A 7,989-nucleotide genomic window follows, 5' to 3' on the forward strand; every position below is an offset into this window, starting at 1 on the left:
GGGCCTCCCAGAGCCCCATGTGGGCAATCTAATGAAAGGCGTAGCATGAAGGAGATATTAGAAACTCCAGTGGACAAGACAGAGTATGACTTCGTACTAGAACAAGCAGAGGAAGCTGTCATTATACAAGAAGAAGAGTTGGTCGAAGACTTAGAAGACGCTAAACTTCCATGGGAACCCAGAGTTGTGGAGAATTCTGTCAAGGCCGTTACAATTGATGCTAAAGAGGATAGTGTACAACCCCCAAAGCAAGTCTCTTATGAATAACTAGATGGAATGACCCAAGAAGCAAATTCTCTTGATGATGATAGTCACAAATCCAGTTCTTCTAGTAATGAACTTGCATCCGCGAGTGAATTCTCTGAGATCGAAGAATCTTCCCCAAGCAAGTACGAACATGATACAGATGTAGATTTTTCCCAACCTCCCGTTTATGACTTGAGTGACGAGGAAGACATAGAAGACTTTGATCAGGGCATGGACACATTTGAAGAATCTTGCAAAGGAGTGAAGAATTTCACAGAAGAGCACAAGGGAGTAAAACTCACAGAACCACTGGAACCACCTATCCCAAGGCCATTACCACCCAATACAAGCTTCAAGTGGGTACAATCCTTAACCTTTAGCTTTATTTTTCCACTTGAATATGGTTTGCTTGAAACAGATGGCCAGCTTAGAGCTCTCTGCAGCTTTAAGAGTAAAAGGGAAATGGCTCGTACTCAGAGCTGGTGCACAAGGTTCAATAAGGTTCCACGCTTCGACTCAAAGTGTGCGGATTGGCATCATGATCTATCAGATGGATCTCGGAAAATGTTTGGTTATTCTGGTGAGAATCTTATTTCTAAACCACCCGGATGGAAAAATATAGATCAAGACGAAGGCAGATTTAAAAGCCAAGTTTGGGATCCTGGAATCTATTCTGACACTCGTCACCCCGGGAGCCTGAGAATCTATTTGAAGCTTCTCAGAAGCTTTACATGCCTAGTTTGGGACCCCGGAGGCTATTGGCATTCCAAGCATTGGTGGAGATTTCTAGATGAATTTAAGCACAAGCCACCATAACAGGAAGCTCATCCAATGTCCAACTTAAGGACTTTAACTAAAAGTGCTAGGTGGGAGACAACCCACCATGGTATGATCGTTCCTTTTTTTCAATTTTAATTTTATTCCGTTTTGTTTATTTTTGAGTTTTATTGTATTTTACTTCATTGAACCTGGAATCATGCATAACATTCATATTAGCATTGCATTCTGCATTTTGCACAAAAAAAAAAGGTGTGCGACGCGACCGCATCATTCATGCGATCGCGTCAAGTTGCGAAAAACACTTCCCACGCGACCGCGTCATTCACGCGGCCGCGTGATCTGGAGGTCGGCGTAAACATCCAACGACCAGAAAGTTAGGCTGGAATCGTGCGGCTATTGTGCGTTTGGCACAAAATGCCCACGCGATCGCGTCCCTGACGCGATCGCGTCACTTGCACAACATCAATCCCACGCGACAGCGTGAGCGACGCGATCGCGTCGCATGGATTGCACAACACCCCAAAAGGAGACAGAGAGTTGCGCTGAAACGACGCTGGAATCGTGCTTTTAGCACAATTTTCAGTGACGCGATCGCATGCCCGAGGCGATCGCGTCATTCACTCCCTAATCCATTCCATGCGATCGCGTGTCCCATGCGATCGCGTCAACCACAATTTCAGCCCAACCATGCGACCGCGTGCCCCACGCGATCGCGCGGATTCAAATTTATAACCCCCCCAGTCACGCGAACCCTACTGATGAGCGGATAATTTATACCCTTTTTGGCATTGTTTTTAGTATGTTTTTAGTAGAATCTGGTTACTTTTAGGGATATTTTCATTAGTTTTTATGTTAAATTCACATTTCTGGACTTTACTATGATTTTGTGTGTTTTTCTATGATTTCAGGTATTTTCTGGCTGAAATTGAGGGACTTGAGCAAAAATCAGATTCAGAGGTAGAAGAAGGACTGCTGATGCTATTGGATTCTGACCTCTTTGCACTCAAAGTGGATTTTCTGGAGCTACAGAACTCAAAATGGCGCTCTTCCAATTGCGTTGGAAGGTAGACATCCAGGGGTTTCCAGCAATATATAATAGTCCATACTTTGGCCGAGTTTAGATGACGTAAAAGGGCGTTAAACGCCAGTTCTACGCTGCTGTCTGGAGTTAAACGCCAGAAACAAGTCACAAACCAGAGTTGAATGCCAGAAATACGTTACAACCTGGCGTTCAACTCCAGAAAGAGCCTCTGCACGTGTAACATTCAAGCTCAGCCCAAGCACACACCAAGTGGGCCCCGAAAGTGGATTTATGCATCAATTACTTACTTCTATAAACCCTAGTAACTAGTTTAGTATAAATAGGACTGTTTACTATTGTATTAGACATCGTGGGACGTTTTGCTCTTAGATCACGGGGGCTGCCCATTCGGCCATGCCTGAACCTTTCACTTATGTATTTTCAATGGTAGAGTTTCTACACTCCATAGATTAAGGTGTGGAGCTCTGCTGTTCCTCAAAGATTAATGCAAGGTACTACTGTTTTTCTATTCAATTCAACTTGTTCCACTTCTAAGATGTTCATTCGCACTTCAACCTGAATGTGATGAACGTGACAATCATCATCATTCCCTATGAACGCGTGCCTGACAACCACTTCCGTTCTACTTTAGATTGAATGAGTATCTCTTGGATCTCTTAATCTGTTCTACTTTAGATTGATGGCGGCATTCATGAGAGTCCGGAAAGTCTAAACCTTGTCTGTGGTATTCCGAGTAGGACTCTGGGATTTAATGACTGTGACAAACTTCAAACTCACGAGTGCTGGGCGTAGTGACAGACGCAAAAGGAGGGTGAATCCTATTCCAGTATGATCGAGAACCTCAGATGATTAGCCGTGCTGTGACAGAGCATTTGGACCATTTTCACAAGAGGATAGGATGCAGCCATTGACAAGGGTGATGCCTCCAGACGATTAGCCATGCAGTGACAGCGCATCGGACCATTTTTCAGAGAGGATTAAAAGTAGCCATTGACAACGGTGATGTCCTTACATAAAGCCAGCCATGGAAAGGAGTAAGATTGATTGGATGAAGACAGCAGGAAAGCAGAGGTTCAGAGGAACGAATGCATCTCTATGCGCTTGTCTGAAATTCTCACCAATGATTTACATAAGTATTTCTATCCTTATTTTATTATATATTTTCGAAAACTCCATAACTATTTTATATCCGCCTGACTGAGATCTACAAGGTGACCATAGCTTGCCTCATACCAACAATCTCCGTGGGATCGACCCTTACTCACGTAAGGTTTATTACTTGGACGACCCAGTGCACTTGCTGGTTAGTTGTATCGAAGTTGTGAATGAAAAACAATTTATTAAGACGTGCGTACAAAGTTTCTGGCGCCGTTGCCTGAGATTACAATTTCGTGCACCAAGTTTTTGGCGCCGTTACTGGGGATTGTTCGAGTTTGAACAACTGACGGTTCATCTTGTTGCTCAGATCAGGTAATTTTCTTTTTGTTTTATTTTCAAAAATTTTTCAAAAACCTTTCAAAAAATTTCTCATCTGTTTTCGAAAAAAAATAAATAAATCTTTTCAAAAATATATTTTTCTTCATAACTTTTAAGAATGAATTCTAGAGTTTCATGAAGCATGTTGAAGCCTGGCTGGCTGTAAAGCCATGTCTAATTCTTTTGGATAGGGGCTTCCAACCATCAGCATAGAGGCAAGTTAATTGGAATGTCAGCCGTGGCATGTCTGAGTTACATACTAAAGCTTGGCTGGCTATTATGCCATGCCTAACCCTCAGATTGGAGCTTTAGACTAAAGAGCAAGATTCCTGGAATTCATATTAATAATTTTGGAATCCTTATTTTTTTTTTTCAAATTAATTTTTGAAAAATCCAAAAAAAATCATAAAATCATAAAAATAAAAAATATTTCATGTTTCTTGTTTGAGTCTTAAGTCAAGTTGAAAGTTTGGTGTCAATTGCATATTCATCTTGCATTTTTCGAAAAATTCATGCATTCATAGTGTTCTTCATGATCTTCAAGTTGTTCTTGGTAAGTCTTCTTGTTTGATCTTGATGTTTTCATGTTTTGTGTCTTTTCTTGTTTTTCATATGCATTCTTGCATTCATAGTGTCTATACATGAAAAATTTTTAAGTTTGGTGTCTTGCATGTTTTCTTTGCATTAAAAATTTTTCAAAAATAAGCTCTTGATGTTCATCTTGACATTCAAAGTGTTCTTGGTGTTCATCTTGACATTCATAGTGTTCTTGCATGCATCACATGTTTTGATCTGAAAATTCTCATGCATTGAGTCTTTCTTCATTAAAAATTCAAAAGTCAAAAAAATATCTTTCCCTTTTTCTCTCTTAAAATTTCGAAAATTAGATTTGACTTTTTCAAAAAATTTTAAAATCTAGTTGTTTTTATGAGTCAAATCAAATTTTCAATTTAAAAATCTTATCTTTTTCAAAATTTTTTTCATTTTTCTTAGTTATTTTCGAAAATTTTAAAAAAATATTTTTCAAAAATCTTTTTCTTATTTTTATCTCATAATTTTCGAAAATATCATCATCAATTAATGTTTTGATTCAAAAATTTCAAGTTTGTTACTTGCTTGTTAAGAAAGATTCAAACTTTAAGTTCTAGAATCATATTTTGTGATTTCTTGTGAATCAAGTCATTAATTATAATTTTAAAAATCAAATCTTTTTCAAAACTAATATCAATCATATCTTTTCAAAAATAGCTCTTTCAAAATTTGATTTTAAAATATCCTTTCTAACTTCTTATCTTCTTATCTTTTCAAAATTGATTTTCAAATTTGTTTCAACTAACTAACTAACTTTTTGTTTGTTTCTTATCTTTTTCAAAACTACCTAACTAACTCCCTCTCTCTCTAATTTTCGAAAATATCTTCCCTCTTTTTCAAAATTTCTTTTTAATTAACTAATTATTTTAATTTTTTATTTTAATTCTCGAAAATTACTAACCTTTTTCAAAAAATAATTTTCGAAAAATCACTAACTCTTTTTCAAAAATAATTTTCGAAAATTCTCCTTCTCTCTCATCTCCTTTTATTTGTTTATTCATCTACTAACACCTCTCTTCATCCCACATCTCTGCTCTCCTTACCCTTGTGTTTCTTTCTTTACATTACATTCTTTTCTTCTTCTACTCACACAGGGGAACCTCTATACCTGTGGTAAAAAGGATCCCTATTATTATTTTTCTGTTTCCTTCTCCTTCATATGAGCAGGAGCAAGGACAAGAATATTCTTGTTGAAGCAGATCTAGAACCTAAAAGGACTCTGAAGAGGAAACTAAGAGAAGCTAAATTACAACAATCCAGCAAGCACCTTTCAGAAATTTTTGAACAGGAAGAGGAGATGGCAGCCGAAAATAATAATAATTCAAGGAGGATGCTTGGTGACTTTACTGCACCTAATTCCAATTTACATCGAAGAAGCATCTCCATTCCTGCCATTGGAGCAAACAATTTTGAGTTGAAACCTCAATTAGTTTCTCTGATGCAGCAGAACTGCAAGTTTCATGGACTTCCATCTGAAGATCCTTTTCAGTTCTTAACTGAATTCTTGCAGATATGTGATACTGTTAAGACTAATGGAGTAGATCCTGAAGTCTACAGGCTTATGCTTTTCCCTTTTGCTGTAAGAGACAGAGCTAGAGTATGGTTGAACTTTTAACCCAAAGATAGCCTGAACTCTTGGGATAAGCTGGTCAAGGCTTTCTTAGCCAAGTTCTTTCCTCCTCAAAAGCTGAGTAAGCTTAGAGTGGATGTTCAGACCTTCAGACAGAAAGAAGGTGAATCCCTCTATGAAGCTTGGGAGAGATACAAAGAACTGACCAAAAAGTGTCCTTCTGACATGCTTTCAGAATGGACCATCCTGGATATATTCTATGATGGTCTGTCTGAATTAGCTAAGATGTTATTGGATACTTCTGCAGGTGGATCCATTCACCTAAAGAAAACGCCTGCAGAAGCTCAAGAACTCATTGACATGGTTGCTAATAACCAGTTCATGTACACTTCTGAGAGGAATCCTGTGAGCAATGGGACGCCTATGAAGAAGGGAGTTCTTGAAATTGATACTCTGAATGCCATATTGGCTCAGAATAAAATATTGACTCAGCAAGTCAATATGATTTCTCAGAGTCTGAATGGAATGCAAGCTGCATCCAACAATACTCAAGAGGCATCTTCTGAAGAAGAAGCTTATGATCATGAAAACCCTACAATAGCAGAGGTGAATTACATGGGTGAACCTTATGGAAACACCTATAACCCCTCATGGAGAAATCACCCAAATCTCTCATGGAAGGATCAACAAAAGCCTCAACAAGGCTTTAATAATGGTGGAAGAAATAGGTTTAACAATAGTAAACCTTTTCTATCATCCACTCAGCAACAGACAGAGAACTCTGAACAAAATACCTCTAATTTAGCAAACTTAGTCTCTGATCTATCTAAGGCCACTGTAAGTTTCATGAATGAAACAAGGTCCTCCATTAGAAATTTGGAGGCACAAGTGGGCCAGCTGAGTAAAAGGATCATTGAAATCCCTCCTAGTACTCTCCCAAGCAATATAGAAGAAAATCCAAAAGGAGAGTGCAAGGCCATTGACATAGTCAACACGGCCGAACCTGGAGAGGAAGGGGAGGACGTAAATCCAAGTGAGGAAGACCTCCTGGGACGTCCAGTGATCAATAAGGAGTTTCCCTTTGAGGAACCAAAGGAATCTGAGACTCATCTAGAGACCATAGAGATTCTATTGAACCTCCTTATGCCCTTCATGAGCTCTGACGAGTATTCATCTTCTGAAGAGAATGAGGATGTTACTGAAGAGCAAGTTACCAAGTACCTTGGTGAAATCATGAAGCTGAATGCCAAATTATTTGGTATTGAGACTTGGGAAGATGAACCTCCCTTGTTCACCAATGAACTAAGTGATCTGGATCAACTGACATTGCCTCAGAAGACACAGGATCATGGAAGGTTCGTAATACCTTGTACCATAGGCAACATGATCTTTGAAAAGGCTCTGTGTGACCTTGGTTCAGGGATAAACCTCATGCCCCTCTCTGTAATAGAGAAACTGGGAATCTATGGGGTGCAAAATGCTAAAATCTCATTAGAGATGGCAGACAATTCAAGAAAACAGGCTTATGGACAAGTAGAGGACGTGTTAGTAAAGGTTGAAGGCCTTTACATCCCTGCTGATTTCATAATCCTTGATACTGGGAAGGATGAGGATGAATCCATCATCCTTGGAAGACCTTTCCTATCCACAGCAAGAGCTGTGATTGATGTTGACAGAGGTGAATTAGTCCTTCAATTGAATGAGGACTCCCTTGTGTTTACAACTCAAGGTTACCCTTCTGTAAACATGGAAAAGAGGCACAGTAATCTTCTCTCAAAACAGAGTCAACCAGAGCCCCCACAGTCAAACTCTAAGTTTGGTCTTGGGAGGCCACAACCAAACTCTAAGTTTGGTATTGAACTCCCATATCCAAACTCTAAGTTTGGTGTTGGTAAGTCTCAACAATGCTCTGAACATCTGTGAGGCTCCATGAGAGCCCACTGTCAAGCTATTGACATTAAAGAAGCGCTTGTTGGGAGGCAACCCAATTTTTATTTATCTAATTTTATTTTTCTTGTTCTTTCATGTTTTATTAGGTTCATGATCATGTGGAGTCACAAAATAAATATAAAAATTGAAAACAGAATCAAAAACAGCAGAAGAAAAATCACACCCTGGAGAAAGACTTTACTGGCGTTTAAACGCCAGTAAGAAGCATCTGGCTGGCGTTCAACGCCAGAACAGAGCATGGTTCTGGCGCTGAACGCCCAAAATGGGCAGCATCTGGGCGTTTGAACGCCAGAATTGCACCCTGGAGAAGAGCTGGCGCTGAACGCCCAGAACA

At 39.2% G+C, this 7,989-nt stretch overlaps 1 non-coding gene across 1 annotated transcript; it reads right to left on the reverse strand.

The window, feature by feature from the left end:
• Nucleotides 1-5,828: 5,828 nt before the first annotated feature.
• On the reverse strand, nt 5,829-5,936 carry LOC148545542 (small nucleolar RNA R71). The gene has a single exon (XR_015900221.1). It is a non-coding gene; the product is annotated as a small nucleolar RNA R71 (small nucleolar RNA).
• Nucleotides 5,937-7,989: the final 2,053 nt, after the last annotated feature.

Source organism: Arachis ipaensis, chromosome B9 (assembly GCF_059453495.1).
Source record: "Arachis ipaensis isolate K30076 ecotype BB chromosome B9, ASM5945349v1, whole genome shotgun sequence".
NCBI lineage: Eukaryota > Viridiplantae > Streptophyta > Magnoliopsida > Fabales > Fabaceae > Arachis > Arachis ipaensis.